The sequence below is a fragment of the Schistocerca piceifrons genome, chromosome X (assembly GCF_021461385.2).
Source record: "Schistocerca piceifrons isolate TAMUIC-IGC-003096 chromosome X, iqSchPice1.1, whole genome shotgun sequence".
Lineage (NCBI taxonomy): Eukaryota > Metazoa > Arthropoda > Insecta > Orthoptera > Acrididae > Schistocerca > Schistocerca piceifrons.
This window is the reverse complement of record NC_060149.1, coordinates 678,135,233-678,159,860: the sequence shown is the minus strand read 5'-3', so window position 1 is coordinate 678,159,860 and position 24,628 is coordinate 678,135,233. Positions and strand designations below refer to the sequence as shown.

General features: G+C 43.6%; 1 protein-coding gene, 1 non-coding gene and 1 pseudogene across 2 annotated transcripts in view; 2 read left to right on the top strand and 1 right to left on the bottom strand.

Moving 5' to 3' along the window:
• The window catches only part of LOC124722681 (popeye domain-containing 2-like), a 676,128-nt gene that overhangs the window by 395,769 nt on the left and 255,731 nt on the right, over positions 1-24,628 (top strand). The window lies entirely within an intron of this gene.
• Positions 1,105-1,222, bottom strand: LOC124723487 (annotated as a pseudogene).
• Positions 24,130-24,204, top strand: Trnas-cga. Its single transcript has one exon. It is a non-coding gene; the product is annotated as a tRNA-Ser (tRNA).

Sequence of the window (24,628 nt, the reverse complement as noted above, 5' to 3'; positions counted from 1 at the left end):
AGCCCCTACATATTTGATCTTGTTATGGACGATCTGTCAGAAGGCATTCACTTACTGTGTTGTGCCGTTTGCAAACTATATTGCAAAACAAAGGTGATCTGGAGTGTTAACTGGAAAACTGGAGTAGTGTATTGGAGGATAGCGGGCTTAAAATCAGCAGAGGGAAGACCGAGTATTTATGTCTGGGAAACGAAGATGATGATGACCCAGTCATACTGAATGGGCGGAGCAAAAACAAAGAAAAAAAGACAGGTAGTTTCAAATACCTCGGATCAACTGTGAAAGTCAATGGAAATCTTAATTCTGAGATACGTAACAGAGGTGAAAACAGGATGGAAGAATTGGAAAATCATGTCTGGAATACTTTGTGACAAAAATATAAATATCAAAGTCAAGGGGGAGGCATATAAGGTTGTCGTAAGACATGCATTACTTTCTGAAGCAGAGACATGGCTAACAAGTAAGAACCAGTGCAATAGGCAAGATTTAGCTAAGCTGATGTTGAGACGGATGTTCTGAGTCACCAGAATGGACCGGATTCCAAACGATAAAATCTGTGAAACCGCGTAACTTAATGAAATGTCGAAAGAAGTACGGGATAGAAGACTCCAGTGGTATAGACATACCATGAAAAGAGCCCAAAATCATGTTGCAATGAGAGTGACTGAGATGGCAGTGTAAGGCTCTAGGTAAAGAGGAAGTGCTAAAAAGAGGTGGTCGGAATGCAGTCGAGAGGGCCAGAGTGAGAAACAACTGACGGGTTACGACACGCAGGACCGGTAAACAAGGAGGAAAATTGGTAGAAACATCGATCCTGCATAAGGCAGAAAAAGACGAAGTAGTAGTAGTAGTAGTAGTAGTAGTAGTAGTTTAGCAGTAGGGTTTCTCCTTGTAACTCCGTCCGAATAGGCCTTGGAAGGCCCAACGGTACCGACCGGCCGCAGAGTCATTCTCAGACCACAGACGTCACTGGATGCGGATATGTAGGGGCATGTGGTCAGCACACCGCTCTCCCGGCCGTATGTCAGTTTACGAGACAGGAGCCGCTACTTCTCAATCAAGTAGGTCCTCAGTTTGCCTCAAAAGGGCTGAGTGCACCCCGCTTGCCAACAGCGCTCGGCAGACCGGATGGTCACCCATCCAAGTGCTACCCCAGCCCCACAGCGCTTAACTTCGGTGATCTGACGGGAACCGGTGTTACCACTGCGGCAAGGCTGTTGGCGTTTCTTCTTGTAGCAGTATGTAAGACTGTTGCGTTGTCTTATGTTAGTGCACTTAATAAACGAAGAAAAACTGGTCCCTTCCTGTCAGTGACGTCTCACTGTTGCCGCTACTCGTATCAGTATGTTTAGTCGCAGGTCAGTACCAGGAATTCAAGTTATAAAAAGAAAATTCTACGAAATCATCTTCCACTACTGTAGTTTCACAGGAACAGTACTCGCTAAAGCTATTAAAAATCTCCAAAACCAAAACAGCACCGGTAATTCCAACTCCTACGTCTGTCATCTGCACGCTATCAGCAGACAGTAGCCTGTTGTTAACCAGGGGAAAAAACGGCGCTTACTGTGTTTAAAAGACGAGGAGAAACGAGAATGGGAACGTTCGTGTTGCTCCTGCTGCACCGAGCAAGTCAGTTTATGTGGGCGCCACAGAGTTCTTGCATCAGAAAAAGCATCAAAGTGTCCGGTTCTTTGTAGGAAGACGCCAGTACTAGGAGAAAGATTAAATTGCTTCCGTCCGAGAAGTCTGCTCCTTTATTAATGCGGACCCTACAGGCGGACACGGATCGACAAACAAAAGAGAGCTTGGCTTTGATTCGGCAGCTGCAGCAGAAAACTAAATTGCATTTTGTCTAGCTGAGTGCGGTGTCTATTCCATCTGGCTGAGAGTTTAGTCACTGTTCAGCACATCAGTGATGGGGGTGCTATAATGTTGCTGAAGTACACTCTGGTTACCCACAGAAGACGTGCTGTCGTCAGAGAAGATCAGGGAATAAATGTCGTTGTAAAAAGTAGCGCCCACAAAATCGTTGGTGTCTTCTATGCACCGAAACAGACTTCTTTGAAATCACTTTAATTTTCATTATATCACTAATGTGCTCAATAGACCCCTAAACGCATGCCTGAAACCCACAGCTCTTTTCAAACGAGATTGTAAACGACGCATTTTGAAAATTTTTCGATTCACAATTTATTTTACTTATTTTAATGCTTTTAATTATTATTTCAGAAAAATTGATCACGCTAATGCCTGCATATATTTAATTACCGCTTCAAATTCGTGTTTGCGTTCTGTTTTGTAACATACTTTAATATGTCATTTGATAACAGAGAATAGTGTTGAGGGAAAATACAGAGGGACAACAAGCACTGAATAGAGTTTCTCCAGTTTCATATTCTCAGCTGATCAAGTTGTTAGTAACACGGAGTTCGAATACAATTAGGCACTCGCCATGTTTTCTCTCCCCGCATGCAAATTCCTGCCCGACTCGGATGGAGTCGGCAGTATTCGTAATCCTCCAATTCCTTCTATTCAAACGCTACCGTTTCCGTTTTGCTACTGCAGAGGCCGACCGCCGTTGTGGTCGCTGTAGTAGCGCGTCGACTCAATCTGGAACTATTTTCTTATACACTCTTACAACTTCATCTGTTACCATTAATACGAGTACAGCCATGGCGACTGTTCGTGGAGATGCAGAAAAGAAAAATATTATCAGGGGAGAGACCCAGCTCAAATGTCGCATTCACGAGCACCGATTAACGAATAGGCATACTTTGTAATGAATTTGTTTTTCGACAATACTGACTACATTCGGTGCAAAATTTAGTACACACACACACACACACACACACACACACACACCATGTGTATCTTGGGAGCATCGTGACCGTCGGCAACACAGCAACTCAGACACCAGAACCACAGGTTCACACACGTACTGGTGAAACGAAACGATTTTTAATAGTCAACACGCTTCTAAGTGTTCCAAAAACGCTCGACTAAATTTTGCCAACAAACCACAAATAAATCGTATTCATGATAAAAGTGAGAAATAAAAAAGTCACAGTGAGAATAATTATTTCATCTTCCTTGGTATAGTTCTTCCAGCCATAAGGATTATCTGCGTAAATATTTGAAAAAAAGGAAGGAAGGAAGGAAAATTAAACTTTTAGGCCCCTTCGGCGACGGTAGTGAAGTTCGAATTGGGGGCGGATGGGGAGGGAAATCGTGTCTTCTCAGAAGAACCAACCTGGCGTTTGCCTAGAGTGATTTAGGGAAACCACGAAAAACCTGCAAGTGGTTGGACGGATGGGGAATTGAACGGGCGACCTCCCAAATGCGATCCAGTGTCTTACCACTGTGCCACCTCTCTAGGTAAATATTTGGATAGTTCCACACTAAAGATAAGGATTTGTTCTTTAAAAAAAAGCAAATATGTTTGCGCAGAACAGCTCGATATACTGTGTATTTTCCTGTCTAATTACAGCAAAATCATAAAATCTCACGATCGGGTCGGACATGTAGCATGTACATATTGTTTGTACGGGACAAGATTCTCCTTTTTACCGTCATCATCATCATCTTCTTCTTCTTTTGCAGAGCATGCTCTTCTTTGTGCATTACGATGAAGAGATCGCGTAGAAATCCCCGAAGCATCTCCGTAACACTTTTCGATTCTACTGGTAAAAAATCTAGCAGCCCGCCTCTGAATGGCATAGATATCTTCCTTCAATCCGACCTGGTACGTGTCCCAAACAATCGAGCAGTATTCAAGAATAGGTCGCACCGGCATCCTGTATGCGGTCTCCTTCACAAGTGAACCACTCTTTCCTAAAATTCTCCCAATAAACTGAAGTCGACCATTTACCTTCCCTACCACAGTTCTCACATGTTGCTCTTATATGCTGGAGTCCCTGCATTTTTTTTTTCAGTCTCTTAGGACTTTGTGCTGCGCGAGAGGTTCACAATAGACGCAAACTAGGTAAGGGGCGAATGCCTTAGAGTACTCTTTGTAAAACCGAATTGGGATTCCATCCGGACCTGGTGGTTTATTTGCTTTCAAATCTTTCAGTTACTTCTCTACGCCGGGGATGATCATTACTACGTCGTCCATACAGGAATCTGTCCGATGGTCAAGTGATGGTATGTTTGTACGATTCCCCTGCGTGGATGATTTCTTGAACGTCAAATTTAAAACTTTGGCTTTTGTTTTGCTATCTTCAACTGACACACCAGAGTGGTCAATAAGGGACTGGATGTAAGCCTTAGACACGGTTAGCGATTTTACATAGGATCAGAATTTCCTCGGGTTCTCTGCCAGATCTTTTGCTAAGCTATGACGAAGGTGGTTTTTGTATGCTTCGCGCATAGATATTTTCACAGACGCACAAATTTCTACTAACCTTTACTTGCCGTCATTTGTGCGTTCTCTTCTGAACCGAGAGGTTCAAAAATGGCTCTGAGCACTATGGGACTTAACATCTGAGGTCATCAGTCCCCTAGAACTTAGAACTACTTAAACCTAACTAACCTAAGGACATCACACGCACCCATGCCCGAGGCACGATTCGAACCTGCGACCGTAGCGGTCGCGCGGTTCCAGACTGAAGCGCCTAGAACCGTTCGGCCACACCGGCCGGCGAACCGACAGGGCAACAGCCTCTGCTTCCTTAGTATCTTTCAAATTTCGGTATTAAATCATGGCGGGTCTTTTCCGTCCATTATCCACTTACTAGGTACAGAACTCTCCAGATACCGATTTACAGTCTGATTAAACTTCGCTCATAATTCCTCTACGTCAGTGATGACAATTCACTGTCTAAGCGAGATGCTAACAACTGTTTATCTACTCTATCTAGCATTAACACTATCCTGGTCTCCTTGACTGATTCAACTTTCATAACCATAGTTGCTATAATTACGTATTGATCGCGAATGCCCGTTTCTATACTGACATATGCTCCTATACTGTAGTGCATACAGAATATATAGAACACTGCATAAAGACAACTTGCAACGAGGAGAGTACAGGTGGCAAAGACAACAAGCGACGATCGACTCCACAGACGATACTAGGGAGACGGATAACAGTAGTAGTTGTAGCAGATGAGACGACAGCGGCACAGCTAAAAGACGGACAACGCAGAATGATTAAATGTAAAATACTAACGTAGGCTAGGTGACACATTATAATTAATAACAACTAATGCAGGTGAATCCTGTATCCCAGGAACGGACAATACTGACCTATTTATTATTATAAGTCTACTGAACCTAGAATAGCAGAATTATAAATATGATCATAATTGAACGTGACTGGTTATTCGCTCCGGAGTTTCACGGAAAAAAGTGTACATCAGACAGTAATACTAGATTGTAACACAGATGCAGGACCGGAGGACAGCACTCTCTGCCTTGCACAGTAGGTAAAAAAATAGAACCTAACCTAGGTGTAAGACCAACCATCTGAAGGCGAGAGGCACAAAGTATTCGTGAGGTGCTAGCTGTCGGATAGCGAGTAGTAGTATACCGGGCAGTTGTAACAACACCAACGCTATACTATTGTACATATAATAATTTTTTCTTCTGATTTTCGATAAATTAGTGTAATCGATATTCTGATTTCATTTCTTTTCTTTTCATGTCATTGTGTTGAGGAAACTATAAACAACTTTCGATGTGAATATTAATGTTTATGTCAAATTGCAAGCAATATTATAACAAAATTGAAATGTAAGAAACATTGAAACTGTTGTAAGATGTTAAAGTTATACTTGTGCGTCTGGTCCATACGTAGGCAATGTATTAGGATATGTAGAATGCAAAACCTCGGGTGAATACCCTGTCTGTAGGGGAGCGGTAAAAGGTGGATGGCAGGCGAGCGCGGGAAAATGCACACGGGCGCGGCACGGCATAACGGGCTCAGCAGTAGTAGTCGGAGTTGGGCATCGGTCTGAGAAACACGCTCTGGATCGAGGAGGCTCTCCTGGAAAACGTGATTTCATTGAGCCTCGGATGTGCCGTTTCCGACGACTATACAGCATGGCTGTATTCCATAGGCACTAAATGGAAAAGTATTGCGACGCTAAGAAGAAGCAAAGTGCCGATACATCAAGAGCCAAAGCTGTGATTGTATGTGTGCTTTGCGCCTCGCCATCTCGCTGCCCGCCAACCGCCGCATCGATACGAACAGGTTGAAACTTTTAGTATTGTATTCGTGTGGACCAGTGTTACTTTTGTTTCAGACTGTTCAATAACAACTTAACTTTTACCTGAACTGTCCTATCATTTAATTATCCTCATCACTAACCTAGACAGGGTCCTTTCCACATGTTGTGCAATCCGAGTGTCCCGAGATGAAGAATTAAAATTTATGTTAATAATAATTACCTGCAGACCTATCTATGTTGGAATGATGTTTAAAGAACTTTGTTGTTAATGAATATATAGGTCTGGCAAAGTGGGAAGATAATGTTGAAATTGGTTTAGTAATGAAGTTTAATCATTTGAGACAAAAATAATGGTAGTTAAATGAGCAGGAAATATGATAAAAAGAGTAGTAATTCATATATGGGAAATCCTGAGTGCTTAATGCTTTCAATAGTTAAGTTTCAATACAGTGATCATAACAGTTTCAGGGTATCCCCCCCCCCCCTTTTCCTTTTCTATTCATTTAAATTGTGAAGTGCACTGAACTGATTTGACCAGCAAAGCTAGTCAATATAAAGTCAAAATTTATTAGTGTTTTACCCTTTTCAAAATTGACATTGTATGTGTGTTTCGAAAGTGCTATTGCTAGGGTAACCTATGCCCGCATTTAATCAGATCAATAGACAGTTCGAAGTTTGTAGTAAACATTATAGTGTATTGTTGTGTATTTATGGCTCGTCCATATTAGTACAGAAAGTGAATTATTAGTTCAGTAGATTTTCTGGTTCTAAAAGTTACCATATTATGCAGTGTTATTACGTGTTGTTTTGTATGAACGTACTCCAACTTGTACTGGGAAGAAACTCAGTTAATGCCTAATTAGGCTGGCGACCGTATTATTAACAATTTGGTAGCATCTGCTGTGTGGTTGCACTCCGGAATTGCTTGACGTATCATTGTTATTACTGAGTGGGTGTAAGTCTGATTTGCCTCCATTCAGGTACACGCGGTCAAAAGCTATACAAAAATCCTTTCTCTTAAGGTGAAGCCCGTCAACTTACCATAGTACAGGCTTTAATAAGTATCGTGCGCGGTAGCGTAGTGTTACACAGTGACTGCCCAGAAACGAGAGTTCCAGTTTCCTTCTGAAGTACTCCACCTTGGATAGCATCGATGGTGGCAGTCTACAAATCTGAAGCCTTCTTCTATTTTCTTATTTTCTTTTCTTCTCGCTACATAAATTGTTAATTTCAGGCATTTCTGTTTCCTAATTAGTTATGTTTCCATGTATATAGAACTGCAAATTTGTTGGGACGCCAAGAAACCAAATAAACTTTATATTAAGTGCATGTACATTTTAATACCGTGAAAATACGACCTGCGTTAGAGACCAGAAGGTAGGTCAACTGTAAATGGTATCAAATACTTCTAACAACGTGTGATACACCAAATGACTCAATCTATCGCAGTTGCCTGTCGAATGAAACGGCAATAAGGACTCTGAATTTAAGACAAATGCAAAAGAAGGGGAAAAAGAAGATTAGTGTTTGACGGCTTTTAAATTCCTGGGACAAGAATGGGGAAAATAATCGGCCGTGTCCTGAAGAAAGAAACCATCCCGACACTAGCCTTAAAAGATTTAGGAAAACTACGGAAAATCTAAATCTCGATGGCCTGGCAGTGATATGAACCACGATCATTCGGAATACAAGTCTGGTGTCTTAACCACTGCGCCACCTTACACGGCTACGTGGGAAAAGGCGTTTCTAAATAAGCTCACCGAACAAAAAATTACTCACCCCTAGAGAAATCATTACAAGCATCTCATAATGCCGTGTAATTCCGACCCTGGACTCGATAACCGCCTGGATTCGGCTATTTTGCGAGTCCACAAGGTTTTGCTGGTGTGTCGCATCCGGGTTAAGAAATTCATTGAGGACTTGATTGCTCAGCTCCACCAAATTTCGGGGATGCTGATGTCGGCATCTTACCTGCTGTTCCAACATGTCAGACACATTTTCTGTGGAATTCACGTTTTGTGATCGTGCAGGCCAATTGAGATGGAGCGGGGGGCGGGGATGTTCAGAAAAACAGTTATATATAATTCGAGCCCGATGAAGTTTGCTGTTGTTTTTATGTGCCTATGCGAGCAATGGCCTCTTACACGGTGAACGACTCAGAGTGTTCATTGCATTCAGTTCCCGTCGCGATGTTCTCTCGCTAACAGATTAGGATGGACCTTCATTCTCTGCTTGCAACAATTCCTGTCGGGTTTGGAAGCGATGTTGATTCACAAGCCGTGAAACCTGTCTCCGGTCCCTCTGAGTGAGGATCTCTTTCCTGCAACAAATCTGACGTGTGTCGTGGCCACATGTGTTCAAATGGTTCAAATGGCTCTGAGCACTATGGGACTTAACATCTGTGGTCATTAGTCCCCTAGAACTTAGAACTACTTAAACCTAACTAACCTAAGGACATCACACACATCCATGCCCGAGGCAGGATTCGAACCTGCGACCGTAACAGTCGCGCGGTTCCGGACTGAGCGCCTAGAACCGCTAGACCACCACGGCCGGCGCCACATGTGTTACACCGCCGCTTGTAGACATGTTGAACAGTCTGCCTCGAACCAACAACAAATCTAGGAACTTCACACGCGGTATGGCCATGGGCATGGGCGGTATTAGCCCTTTTTGCCGCTCTACAACATCCTTAAAAATAGCCACGTTTACGTACAATGTCCGCTTGAAACAGAAATCTCACTGATCGCTACTGCCTTACGGTACCTATGCGGTTGAGCATGTGACTCGATCGCTGCGCTGTCTGTAAAGGCTTAACGACACATCTGTGCATTCGCAGCGGGGGACCAATTTTTTGTCCGGTGAGCTTGTGCACGTCAGCCAAAAATTTGTCACCCCAAGAGACATCGCTGATACCGTGCAACACCACCTCCGGTCTCGATAATTATCTCAGTTTGGTGAGGAAGAGAGTTCACAAGTTTCTTCGGTTATGTCATAACCAGTTGAAGACAACCATAGACGATAAGATCCCGTACAGTTACCAAACTGCGGGTATGTTGACAGCTGTCTTCCACCCACTGTGCCAGATACTCCGACATTTTCTGCAGGACAATCGATGTGCGACAGATGCACGAGCTTTCATCAAACCAAGAGCGTATGCGTGCAGCGCATGAACACGGCTGATGTCATCTTAGAAAGTGGGTGTGTCCACAGAACACTCATCGTGAAGATGTAGGTTGAAGGACAAAACTTGGTCACAGAGAATGTTCAAATAAAAGTGCTGGTTCGTGTTCACGGCAATCTAAATTAGTAGGCCCAAGTCAAGGTACAAACAACAATCCCCATACATCAGAGAACTAGTTGAAGACGTTCGCACATTACACGTTGCAGGTTAAATGCTTCATAGGACCGTCGGTGCACTCGACACCTTGCATCATTTGGGAAAACAAGGCAAAACCTTGACCATAATACACGACAACCGTCAGCTGCTGACCATTTTCCATGTTATTTGGCAAGATGAAGACGTGCAGCATATGGGACACTGTAAGCAGTAGCCTTTTCCTAGATACCCAACACCAAATGTCTATTACAGGCAGTTTCCTTCGTAATATTCGATCAGAAACTGGTTGAGGCGAACCTCCATTCACTCAAAGTATCAGTTCCTGCCCGGTTTGAAAAATATTGTTATTTGTAAGGGCCATGACGCTCGTCTAAGGTCCCTGGCTGTTAGAATGTTTTTACGACCATTGTTTATTATACAGATGCGAGTGGCACACACTCTCTCTCTCTCTCTCTCTCTCTCTCTCTCTCTCTCTCTCTCTCTCTCTCTCCACTGCCATGGCTTACATCAACGGGGGTAGGGTCACGTGAAAGCCTAGTACCAGATCCACATCATCTACGGCGTTCCAGGGCGAACAGATCTCTTCCTAAGGCGATGATTAATGTTTTGTCCAGAGAGCAAACTTCTCATTTCTCACAACAGTATGGCTATATTTTGTAGTTGGTGTTATTAAAAATGTGCTATTGTGCAGTATAGTACAGGACTGACTTCTAGTATGGATTAGTTGCTATTAGTTAAGTGTTCTTGCAACCATAAACAGTACTCTTAAGTAACAGGTGAAGACAGCGAAAGTTGCGTGTTCGTCCTTTCGTTGAGGAGTTCAGTATTCTTACCCTCTTCTTATTAATATTCTGCACCCCTTCTTCTTCTTCGAAATCGAAATTCCGACCCTGCCATTACCTGTCATACATTGAAATTCAGGACGAGAACGGAGATTTGATTACATTCCTATCTTCCACCTGAATTATTAACCGTCACAAAGAAGTCCAGCTAATTTACCCAGTCGCATTAATTACAGAAAATACGCGACGAAATTCCACAAATTCTTATAATATGCGCAAACAGCTAACAAAGTAAAGACTGACTTAGTTACCCAATTACGCAGTTATGCAGCGTTACAACAAAAGAAAGAAAAATACACTGAGGTGACAAAAGTTATGGGACAGTTATGTGCAAATAAACGGATGGCTGTGGTATCGCTAACACAAGGCATGGAAGGACAGTACATTGACAGAGCTGTCATTTGAGTAGTAAGGCAAAGTGGGCATTATCTTACTCTGCATTGTTGACAGATTTATTCAAGAAGAAATGGTGGTATCACCCCACTCCACATGGTTGCCATATTTATGATCCCTGCCTAACCTAGTGTTCATTCAATATCACCCCATTAATGAATAAGACAGGTAAACATTCTCATACAGAATTATTATTAACATTTGCTTATACATTTACACCAAGAGAGTAACTCTTTCCTTATTTTTGTTAGGTGTAGTTTCAGTAATGTCCAATTTAATTTTTAATTTATAGCTTAAATTCACATCTGACTCATCTGTTTCTTTCTCCAGCCAGTAAGTTTAGAAATTTACACAAGGTATATTTTAGAATTCTAATATATTTCTAGTTTTCCTCCTGAAAAAATTGTTTTATGGCTTTAACTATTAGCTTTGTTTCTTCTTGCAGTTCTTCCAGGCGAGAGTATTCAGGGATTTTTATTTTTCCTGTTATCTCCTCCATCACGCTTATTTTAATGTGTGCCACATACTCCTACGTGTATGTTGGCAACTCTTCTATTCCACATTCTTGTGAGATTTCTGAATAATGTTTAAGTATACAACTTTTGCAAATGAATGTCGATTAAATGTAGTTACTCCATCAGTTTTAGACTTCGCTGTTCTGATGCTAGTGGACAACATCCAGTTCACCATACTTGTAGAGAATATAACCAGCCTTTTTAAGCTAATCCAAATGCGAATAGAGTTTAATGAACACATTTTCTATGTATCCTTTAATATAGAAAACATTCTGAATTCCATTGATTTCAGCCAGTACTCCAAAACGTCACCAGTTTCCATTGCTGTTTACTGTAAATGCCAATATTTTATATTCTCCCTTTGTAGCCAGATTTTTCCATAGGATGTGTTTAAAGCCATACATAAACCTGGCCTGCACATCTGCAACAGCTTCTTCCTTTTCCAATTGCTGCTTATATTCTTCCTTTATAGCAGCTGTCTTCTCCGTATACTTCAGGTTTCTTTACTTTACTTCGAGGTCGTCCATTTCCAGTTTCCTTTTCCATGTGTATAACACAATAACTGTACTTAAAGGTGTAATTTCCTTAATAGAGAATGGTTTAAGTCTGTTTGATACATTGGTACTTTTTCTTAGGACTTTTTGTATAGCGTTGTCTGTGTTAACCAGTCCTAATTCTGCAGTATCTATATCAGGTGGTATCGTGGAGAACAATGTTCTAGACTGATAAAATGGAGAGTCTCCTGTTTTAACATAACACTTCTCCATAATACTTATGTTGTCTTTATTGGAGTCAGAGTTAGGAATCTCCAGTTAGTTTATAGGCAGATAACTTAAACTGTATACTGACAGAACATAGCTGATAAGCGTTTCTCGATCTTGAGTTTTTGGAGGATTTACTTTTACACCTGTCAATTTTCGGGTACTCTTACCACCCCAGTACACAATCTGCAGAACGTTGTTCAACACAACATAACATAACATAACACAACGCAACAGTTCTTCTGTAAGTTATCTGTTAATTGACGCCACTTGGTAGCAACTGGCACAGAGCACAGACGAGCACGTTTTAAATACTGTTTGTTGGTGTCTGATACACAAAAACACTCTTGCACAGGTTCGAATACAGAATCCATTCTCCTTTTCTTACCTTTATTAACCGTAATCAGATGTAAAGAGTGGCTGCTATACATATCCAGAAAGCTATGTTTTGCATGTATCACAAAATCTGTGTTTTTTTTTTCTTTGGTGTAGAACGAAGTAGTTTTATCATCTTAAAGTTTGTCACCATAGTGAGTCGAATAGGAAACTTGGAGGGTACATGAATGTCAGATACTGGACATGTCTGTCCTGCAATAGAGTATTAAGAGCTTGCATTATGCAAGACTAATGTTTTGGAAACCACCTGGCATTAACACTATAAAGTGTTTACGTGCAGAGCCACGTACCCTTAGGAATGTGTGTGTTTATGTTCTATGATCATTTCTCTCTTGTCAATACCTTCTTGGTACTGACACACACTAGAACAATATTTTAGAATTGATAGCACAGCTGATTCATGTAAAATGCTTCAAGCTCCGCCTGTCTATAGCTCCATCATACATAAGCCACACATTTCTCCTTAACTGTCTGTTATATGGATGTGGTAATATCTTATAAAGTTCTCTACTGACAAGGGAACCTCCCCATCGTACCCCCCTCAGATTTAGTTATAAGTTGGCACAGTGGATAGGCCTTGAAAAACTGAACACAGATCTATCGAGAAAACAGGAAGAAGTTGTGTGGAACTACAAAAAAAAAGCAAAATATACAAACTGAGTAGTCCATGTGCAAGATAGGCAACATCGAGGAAAGTGCGAGCTCAGGTATGCCGTGGTCCCATGGTTAGCGTGAGCAGCTGTGGAACGAGAGGTCCTGGGTTCAAGTCTTCCCTTGGGTGAAGAGTTTAATTTTTTATTTTCAGACAATTATTATATGTCACCAGTGTCGTATAGAGTATATCATACGTGTTTTCCTGTGGAGGAATCTGTTGACCTATGACCTTGCGATCAAATGTTTTCGGTTCCCATTGGAGAGGCACGTCCTTTCGTCTACTAATCGCACCGTTTTGAGGTGAGGCGGTCACAAAACACAGACACTAAGCTTATTATAGTGAACAGAGACGTCAATGAACGAACGGACAGATCATAACTTTGCGAAAATAAAGAAAATAAATTTTTCACTCGAGGCAAGATTTGAACCAAGGACCTCTCGCTCCGCAGCTGCTCACGCTGACCACGGGACCACTGAGCTCCCGAACTCACACTTTCCTTGATTTTGCATATGTCGCACATGGACTACTCTTTGTATATTTTGCTTATTTTTTTCATAGCTCCACGAAACTTCTTCCTATTTTCTCGATTGATCTGTGTTCAGTTTTTCAAGGCCTATCCACTGTGCCAACTTATAACTAAATCTGAGGGGGGTGCAATGGGGAAGTTCCCTTGTGAGTGACATCTGTGAAGTTTTTATAGTTCGTTGTTGGATGGTACAAAATAACGATAACGATAATAGAGGGAATGTTGAGAGACAGACATAAATGCACTCTTAGGGGCACAGATATCCTTTGGACATGCAGTAGCCGGCCGGAGTGGCCGGGCGGTTCTAGGCGCTACAGTCTGGAGCTGCGTGACCGCTACGGTCGTAGGTTCGAATCCTGCCTCGGGCATGGATGTGTGGTGTGAGGTCCTTAGGTTAGTTAGGTTTAAGTAGTTCTACGTTCTAGGGGACTGATGTCCTCAGATGCTAAGGCCCATAGTGCTCAGAACCATTTGAACCATTGACATGCCGTACCTGCATGTAGTCTGTAGACGCACAACAATGCAATAACAAAATCCTAATCATTCTTCCAGTTCCCATATGATGTGGAGTCTTCCTAATTTGTCCAATAAGAAACACCGCTGTAACTGCTCGTACTGTCTTTTCTACTACTTCATGCTGTGGGAGAAAGCTTCGTTTGGCGCTGGCCTTATGCATTGTACACGGTTGGTGGAACTATGACATGTTCTCATTTCCGCTGAATGGTCAAAACACGGTCCTGTCGCCTTAACTGAGCTCACCATGTTCCTCCACGTGATGCAGAGGGTCTGAAATATACACTACTGGCCATTAAAATAGCTACACCACGAAGATGACGTGCTACAGACGCGAAATTTAACCGACTGGAAGAAGATGCTGTGATATGCAAATGATTAGCTTTTCAGAGCTTTCACACAAGGCTGGCGCCGGTGACGACACCTACAACGTGCTGACATGAAGAAAGTCTCGAACCGATTTCTCATACACAAACAGCAGTTGACCGGCTTTGCCTGGCGAAACGTTGTTGTGATGCCTCGTGTAAGGAGGAGAAATGCGTACCATCACGATACCGACATTGATAAAGCACGGATTGTAGCCTATCGCGATTGAGGTTTATTGTATCACGACATTGCTGCTTGCGTTGGTCGAGATCCAATGACTGTTAGCAGAATATGGAATCGGTGGGTTCAGGAGGGTAATACGGAATGCCGTGCTGGATCCCAACGGCCTCGTATCACTAGCAGTCAAGATGACAGACATCTTATTCGCATGGCTATAACGGATCGTGCAGCCACGTCTCGATCACTGAGACAACAGATGGGGACGTTTGCAAGACAACAACCATCTGCACGAACAGTTCGACGATGTTTGCAGCAGCATGGACTATAAGCTCGGAGACCATGGCTACGGTTACCCTTGACGCTGCATCACAGACAGGAGTGCCTGCGATGGTGTACTCAACGACGAACCTGGGTGCACGAATGGCAAAACGTCATTTTTTCGGATGAATCCAGCTTCTGTTTACAGCATCATGATGGTCGCATCTGTGTTTGGCGACATCGCGGTGAACTCACATTGGAAGCGTGTTTTCGTCATCGCCATACTGCCGTATCCCCCGGCGTGATGGTATGGGGTGACATTGGTTACACATCTCGGTCACCTCTTGTTCGTATTGACGGCACTTTGAACAGTGGACATTACATTTCAGATATGTTACGACCCGTGGCTCTACCCTTCATTCGATCCCTGCGAAACCCTACATTTCAGCAGGATAATGCACGGCCACATGCTGCAGGTCCTGTACGGGCCTTTCTGGATACAGAAAATGTTCCACTGCTGCCCTGGCCAGCACGTTCTCCAGATCTCTCAACAATTGAAAACGTCTGGCCAATGGTGGCCGAGTAACTGGCTCGTCACAATACGCCAGTCACTACTCTTGATGAACTGTGGTATCGTGTTGAAGCTGCATGGGCAGCTGTACCTGTACCAGCCATCCAAGCTCTGTTTGACTCAATGCCCAGGCGTATCAAGGCCGTTATTACGGCCAGATATGGTTGTTCTGGGTACTGATTTCTCATGATCTATGCACCCAAATTGCGTGAAAATGTAATCACATGTCAATTCTAGAACAATATATTTGTCCAAGGAATGCCCGTTTATCATCAGCATTTCTTCTTGGTGTAGCAATTTTAATGGCCAGTAGTGTAGATCTCTCAGAGTTCCGCTCAGTTCTGATTTAAATCGGTATGATCACATGGACAAAGCTACAGGGATGGCGGGGCAGAAACTGAGAAACAGTTAAAAGTTGCAGAAAGACTGACGAAAACCACAGTGGAGTTCTGCTGTATGGGGTACTTAGGCGATAGCTTCGAAAAAGGTGACTCTTTTTTCCAATTAAGAGAGTGCCACGAATATGATTCACCAATGGCTGTAATCATGAAAAGACATCTCCATAGGATCCAACATAAGTATGTGGTTGAATGGAGAGACTTGATTCCAAATCGCAGACAGAATTTCTAGCAGAAAGCACAATAGTTAGATCTGAAAAGCCAGTATATTGGTCATAGTATTTTGTAAATTTCTTACAACCTCAGTCAAGCGTTGCATTTTTAAGTGATTCCTCACAAACCACACCATCTGCTGTGTGTGATCATTCTCAGTCAGATGTCATCCTCTCGCCTATAACTCTGTGGGTATATCGTAGAACCTGTGCATTACAGATACTGTTTGTTAGTGTGGGAAATATCTAAGAGCGATTTGCAAATATCGGCTTAATACCACGTTCCTTCGCCGAATCACTTTCTAAATTTAGTGAAAATCGTGATTTCATTACGAGCTTAGACCACTGACGACGTGCACTCGCACTTTCAATCTATTAATACACACCCTGCGATCGGCGTCTGTATTCAATATCGTGGGAAATGTGTGGAAGACCACTTCGTTTGGAATCAATACCATAACTCGATTTAGAAAGCATGTACAGCTTTTAACATGAATATTGTTATCGGTACTTATTGTCGCCTGTAGAACCAAAACCACTTTGTACGCAGGGTGACAGTAACATGGTCATTGCGATCGTGTTTTTAGCATCTGGCCGCTTATAAGGTAATTAAATCTCTCTTCCTAAGACACATTGATACTACTCGCAAGAAAAACAAATGAGGCTGTCCATCCATTGCGCCTTTTCGCTCAGTATTGTTTGGTGCCACCATCATTCAGTTATTGCCAAAGTATTATACGTAGTAGGGGATGTGTGACAGATTCGCTGTGATTGGCAGGCTTATAAAGTTTAGACTGTGGTCTAAATTTACTGTGGTAATTTTTCCAACATGTGTAAAAAAAAAAAAAAAAAAAAAAAAAAAAAAATACTGTCTGGTCACAAGGGAGGTATGGATTTGATGTGAGAAATTGCAGTTTCAGTGCATTGATAATCGTAAGGGGGATGAAATATTTTGTCCACTCATAAGAATGGAACAGATTTGGTACTTCCAGGCCACTCTTATGAGGACGAGGTATTTCCAGTACTTCACTCATTGTTGCATGTCATCAGATTGGGGCTGCAATCGTAATATTTAATTTAATTACAGTGATAAACTTGTGTGCGGTTTCCTAGGACAAAACCATTTGGCATTTGGGTCACACGGCAGAGAGGGCCTGTCGGCAGAATGAACGGGCGCCGCGCGGGATTAGCCGAGCGGTCTCAGGCGCTGCAGTCATGGACTGTGCGGCTGGTCCCGGCGGAGGTTCGAGTCCTCCCGCGGGCATGGGTGTGTTTGTTTGTTCTTAGGATAATTTAGATTAAGTAGTGTGTAAGCTTAGGGACTGATGGCCTTAACAGTTAAGTCCCATAAGATTTCAATTTAAAAAAATGAACGGGCATTTCCGGCTTAAGGCTCTCGTTAGCAGCATTTACAAAGAAAAATCCCGGCTGGCCAGCTAGTCGGCTCTCTCCCTCAGTTACAGGGGCGGCGCCCTCTGGATAGCTGAACAGGTAATTAATACTCAGTATGTGTTGGGCTGTCTCCACGATCGCATGTGTTGCATGTATTCTCCATGGAAAAATGAGCGATTCAATATGAATCATTGCCAAGTGTTACCACTGGACATATTGATAACATATAAATTTTTAACACTCCAGTGATCCCTGGATGCCCTCCATAGCCGGTGTTGGTGCACTGTGTCATCCACGCCCATCCACCGAGCGGGGTGGCGCAGTGGTTAGCACACTGGACCCGCATTCGGGACGACGACAGTTCAGACCCGTCTCCGGCCATCCTGATTTAGGTTTCCTCTGATTTTCCTAAATCGTTTCAGGCAAATGCTGGGATGGTTCCTCTGAAAGGGCACAACCGATTTCCTTCCCAATCCTTCCCTAATCCGAGCTTGTGCTCTATCCCTAATGACCTCGTTGTCAACGGGACGTTAAACACTAATCTCCTCCTCCTCCACGTGCATCCACGACTGCAACTGTGGTCACGGCGGCAGTTTCTCCTACCTCTGAGCATTGGCACTGGAGTGTATGAGGGGATTGGCGCACTGCATATGGATATTGGGTCACAGGCACAGGAAAACTGGACTCGCATCCAGGACGACGATGGTTCAAACCTACATCCGACCATCCTTATTTAGGTTTTCTGTGATTTCCCTAAACCACTTCAGGCAAATGCCAGGAGGGTTACTTTGAAAGGACACAGCCAACATCCCTCCCCATCTTTCCCTAATTCGACGGGACCGATGACCGTGCTGTTTGGTCCCACCCCCAAATGAATGAACCAACAGGTACAGGATGTGTGAGTGTTTCAGCATCCTCTGACATTTATCCACGAAAGCTGCTGCTAGGGATTGGATTGTGGTTTAAGTGTGTCCTGTTTAGTGCTTCTCAATATGTCGCAGTGAACTCTGTCTTGCAATGGTATTTGCTGTTGTCTCTATACTATCACGAAGTAGGCCCTTCCTCCTCCTCCTCCTCCTCCTCCTCCTCCTCCTTCTCCTGAATATAGCAATCCCACTCATAACATTAGATTCGCTGCTGATCAGTTTATTGTTTCCGATAGTGGTATTGCTAGCACATATCTGTTCAGTGCCTCCTGCAAATTGTTTAAGGATGTAGCATGCAACTGAGCTGAAAATTCAAATTTTCAGCTACCTCCAACATAATGGACTTCCTACCAAATGACATTAACTGTCCAGTATCCACCAGCAGGAGGTAAGGGAAAAAAATCTGGAAGGGGGAAGACTAGGGTTTGGAAAGCGGTGGTTGCAGGATCGAATGTTACCACATATACCAGTCCTAGTATCCACCTATAGGAGCAAGGAAAAACTGTCCAATACAAAGGGCATCAATTTAATTAATTAATCAATCGATTTGATAGAGTGAGGAAATACTTCAAAGACATCCATAAATTTGGCGGGGGGGGGGGGGGGGAAATTGATCAGATATCCACTACCTTGTTCGGGACTAAGGTGGGGTAAGTGTGGCACACTGCAGAAGACACTGCTTACTTCTTGAATGAATGTCTTTATTCCACATACTACAAGTTTTCATAGCAGTGGAAGTGTAAGAAGAAAGGGATGTACCGACTACCAATGCCAGATCTGCATGAGCAGCAAGGTGGGAGGGGAGCAGGGGAGGAGGATGGAATGGAGGAGGGTTGGCGGGGACATCTTGGTCTGTGTGTTCTTTCATATGTTGGTTCACACAAACAGGAAGTATCTATGTGAGGGTGAGGGAGAGGGAGAGATGGAAGGAGATAATTTTTTTCATCCGGAATTTGTTGGGTATCAGTATCAAAGGGATTCCACCACTTGAAGCTTTTGTACAGAGGGGGATTAGTGCAGTCCAGGGGCTGCTGCAGTGGCGGGAGCCCAGCGCGTGGATCCAGCCCCGATGCTCTGACAGTGGTTTCAATGTTTGGACGCTCCTCATGCTCCTGCTGGCAACACGGCTACTACAAGGCACACGTGGCGTTTCTGGTGTTATGCCACAGCCGCAGCGCAAGTTTTCTTCAGAAGGAGGTGACTGCAATGTAATTATGTGTGATGACTTTATATTGATGGTATTCCTTGAATGATCGGAAAAAAATATGCACGTTATTTAAATTTTCCACACACTGCCTCGTATCCCACAAATTGCTTAAATAAACAATATTCCACACGTGGAAATCAATTTGATGAGTCATTCCTATCAGTCAAAAGTGTGTTAGTGAATAGAGGGGCTGTGTTATCGTATTCTAGTGGAAGCAGTAAGGATTTTGACCTAATTGTGCAACGAAAACCCATGACCACATAAGAGTCGACAGGCTATTTCTCAACAATTTCTGAACGATTTAACTAATTAGCAAATTAATTTGATACCAAAAGAGGCGCAGGGTTTCCAGGAGGGAGGGAGGGAGGGAGGGAGGGAGGCTGGGGATTTCCCAGAAGGGAAAGGAGTGATATGAAAAATACATAATAGAACAGTAGGTTAAGGAGCATTATAAATTTGGTAACCAAGCAGAGTGTGATGAGAACTGAACAATAGGTTCTGGGGAGAGGGTGACTTGGAACAGAACAATAGGTTAGGGGGGATTATAAATTTGACAACCTTGCGGAGTGGGGTGATACTGCCATTCCATCTTGAATAAATCTGGCAACAGTGCAGTGTGGGGCGATGCCCGCTTTGCCCTTTTCGGAAAACAATGTTGGACGTACGACGAACGTATCTGTTACAACAGTGCAGCAGTGCAGTGAAATTTGGCATTAATGGCCTATGACCTACGCAGGTGCCTTTGCTAACAGTATGACATTTCCTGCAGCATCTTTCCTGGGCTTGTGACCATATCGGTTGGGCGCTAGACAGCTGAAAAACCCTGGCCTGGTAGCATGAGTCCCGATTTGAGTTGGTAAGAGCTGATGGTAGGGTTCGAGTGTGGCGCAGCCTCCACAAGGTCATGGACCCAGATTGTCAACAAGGTACTGAGTAAGCTGGTGGCGGCCCCATAATTGTATGGGCTGTGTTTACAGGCAATTTACTGGGTCCTCTGGTCCAACTGAACTCATCATTGACTGGAAACGGCTATTTTCGGCTACTTTCAGACAATTTGCTGCCATTCATGGACTTTGTCACCGGGCCACAGTTTTTTTTGATTGGTTTGAAGAACGTTCAAGACAGTTCGAGCGAATTATTTGGCCACCCAGATCGCCTAACATGAATCCCATCGAACATTTTGGATCATTGATTGTCATTTGTTTCACTTTTCACGATTTCATCTGTTGATGATATGCTGCTGCGCCCAGGGCGCTCGTCATCTTCAACGGCTTCACGACCTCTTTCGAAACGCTTACTTCACATATAAACACTTGTTACACTCGCAGCAGACTCACCAAAATCAGTATTTACCGTTGTAAAACTTCACTGGTCTTGATTTCGGTCTTGTAACAAAATTTATTGCAAATTCTGAGAGCTATTTTTATGCAAAATAGATAATCGCCGATGCTACTGAAGCCCATGTAATTTTTTTGACAACTGACGGCAGCTGATATGGCTAACTCTGTGTATCTACTTTGCAAACAAGTTTACCAACCCAACAATGAAAAAATCGTGTGAATTGGACTAATGCAACACACTAAATTACAAAATTCCTATTACTTATCAAATACCCATGGTATTTGAAACTTCAAGTCACGATAACTGCGGCAAGCAAAAACAAAATCGAACTGCAGTTCCTAATCTCTGCTCTACATTTGAGTTTCATAATATAGTTGTTTCGTTCTTCGCTTCATTTCTAGCTCTTACCTTTAGTGCGACGACCTATCGATGCACTGTTAATCAAGGATGAGCGACTTTCAAATTATTTATTGTATCTTTTCGTAAGGGAAGACAAAGTCAATGACACCATTTGTTAACGTGACCCTAATTCAGTTTTAACTGTTGTACACCGAAGGGCCAAGAAAACTGGTACACCTGTATCATATCGTTTGAGGCCCCGCGAGCACGCAGAAGTGCCGCACCACGACGTGGCATGGACTCGACTGATGTCTAAAATGGTGCTGGAGGGAACTGACACCATGAATCCTACAGGCTGCCCATAAATCTGAAGATTTCTTCTGAAAAGCACGTCGCAAGCATCCCAGATATGCTCAATAATGTTCGTGTCTGGGGAGTTTGGTGGGCAGCGGAAGTGTTTAAACTCAGAAGAGTGTTCCTGGAGCCACTCCGTAGCAATTCCGCGCGTGTAGGGTGTCCCGTTGCCCCGCCGGAATTGCCCAAGTCCGTCGGAATGCACAGTGGACATGAATGGATGCAGGTGATCAGACTGGATGCTTACGTACGTGTCACCTGTCAGAGTCGTATCCAGACGTAGCAGGGGTACCATATCACTTCAACTGCACACGTCCCACAACATTACAGAGCCTGCACCAGCTTCAACAGTCCCCTGCTGTCATGCAGGGTTCATGGATTCATGAGGTTGTATCCATACCCATACACGTCCATCCGTTCGATACAATTCGAAACGAGACTCGTTCGACCAGGCAACGTGTCTCCAGCCATTAACAGTCCAATGTCGGTGCTGACGGACGGAGGCGAGGCGTAAAGCTTTGTCTCGTGCAGTCATCAAGGGTACACGAGAGGTCCTGTGGCTCCGAAAGCCCATGTCGATGATGTTTCGTTGAATGGTTCGCACACTGACACTTCGTCTTGGCCCAGCATTGAACTCTGCAGCAATTCACGGGAGGTTTGCACTTCTGTCACGTTGAACGATTCTCTTCAGTAGTCGTTGGTCCCGTCCTAGCAGGATCTTTATCCGACCGCAGCGATGTCGGAGATCTGATGATTTACCAGATTCCTAATATTCACAGTACACTCGTGAAATGGTCGTGCGCGAAAATCCCCACATCATCGCTCCCTCGGAGATGCTGTGTCCCAATGCTCGTGCGTCGATTATAACACTACATTCAGATTCACTTAAATCTTGATAATCTGCCGTTGTAGCAGCTATAACCGATCTAGCAACTGCGCCAGACACTAGTTGTATTATATAGGCGTTGCCGACCGCCGCGCAGTATTCTTCCTGTTTACATATCACCGTATTTGGATACGAATGCCTATACCAATTTCTTTGTATCTTCAGTGTATACACTATGTGATCAAAAGTATCCGGACACCTGGCTGAAAATGACGTACAAGTCGGTGGCGCCCTCCATAGCTAATGCTGGAATTCAGTATTGTGTTGGCCCACCATTAGCCTTGGTGACAGCTTCCACTCTCGCAGGCATACGTTCAGTCAGGTGCTGGAAGGTTTCTTGGGGAATGGCAGCCCATTCTCCACTGAGTGCTGCACTGAAGAGAGGTATCGATGTCCGTCGGTGAGGCCTGGCACGAAGTATGCGTTCCAAAACATCCCAAAGATGTTCTATAGGATTCAGGTCAGTACTCTGTACAGGTCAGTCCATTAAAGGGATGTTATTGTCGTGTAACCACTCCACCACAGGCTGTGCATTATGAACAGGTGCTCAATAGTGTTGAAAGATGCGATCACCATCACTGAATTGCTCTTCAACAGTAGGAAACTAGAAGGTGCTTAAAACATTCAATGTAGACCTGTGCTGTGATAGTGCCACGCAAAACAACAAGGGGTGCAAGCCCCATCCATGAAAAACATGACCACACCATAACACCACCGCCTCCGAATTGTACTCTTAGCAGTACACACGCTGGCAGATGACGTTCACCGGGCATTCGCCAGACCCACAGTCTGCCATCGGATCGCCACATTGTGTACCGTTATTCGTCAGTCCACACAACGTTTTTCTACTGTTCAATTGTCCAATGTTTACGTTCCTTACACCATGTCGACCATGAAATCCAAGTTCTCTCACCTCGCGCGTAACTGTCATAGTACTTGCAGTGATCCTTATGCGGTTTGGAATTCCTGTGTGATGGTCTGGATAGATGTCTGCATATTACACATTACGACCCTCTTCAAATGTCGGCGGTCTCTGTCAGTCAACAGATGAGGTCGGCCCTAACGCTTGTGTGCTGTACGTGTCCCTTCACCTTTCTACTTCGCTACCATATCGGAAACAGTAGACGTAGGGATGTTTAGGAGTGTGGAAATGTCGCGTACAGACGTTTGACAGAAGTGACACCCAATCACCTGACCACGTTCGAAGTCCGTGAGTTCCGCGGAGCGCCCCATTCTGCTCTCTCACTGTGTCTAATGACTAATGAGGTCGCTTATATGCAGTACCTGGCAGTTGGTGTCAGCACAATACACCTCATATGAAAAACGTATGTTTTTGGAGGTGTCCGGATACTTTTGATCACATAGTGTATGTTATATCTTAAGTGGCTGAGCTACATCATTGATAAGCACGACTCTTGAGTCTTGCTTAAGAGTTATCTAAGATTCCAGAATGAGATTTTCACTCTGCAGCGGAGTGTGCGCTGATATGAAACTTCCTGGCAGATTAAAACTGTTTGCCCGACCGAGAGTCGAACTCAGGACCTTTGCCTTTCGCGGGCAAGTGCTGTGAGTACCGGGTGTGAGTCGTGCTTCGGTAGCTCAGTTGGTAGAGCACTTGCCCGCGAAAGGCAAAGGTCCCGAGTTCGAGTCTCGGTCGGGAACACAGTTTTAATCTGCCAGGAAGTTTTTATCTAAGATTGATAGAGATTCTGTTACGCACAGGATCCAAAGAAACTACGCCACCCATCCCGATAGATTCCTGTATGCCGACGTAGTGAAGATCCAATCTGCTTCTGTCCGTAAATCACTGTTGTCTTTCTTGTCACGAGATTAAATAAAACGCGAAACTAAAAAACTTATTAACATGCACTACAAGCAGCTGCCATTGCAACACGTTGATCGTGCGCTTTTGTTATTTAGCTTGACACTCACGGAGTGCAGTGCAGTTTATATTCTTGATCTTCTAAGAGGAAATCTGTTCTGCAGACAGCGCTTTAGGTACTTAGATTCGGACGGAAGGAAAGAAGCGAATTTTAAATTATTCAATTGGTTGTTCAGTATCGATTCATTGAATCGAACAATTCGTA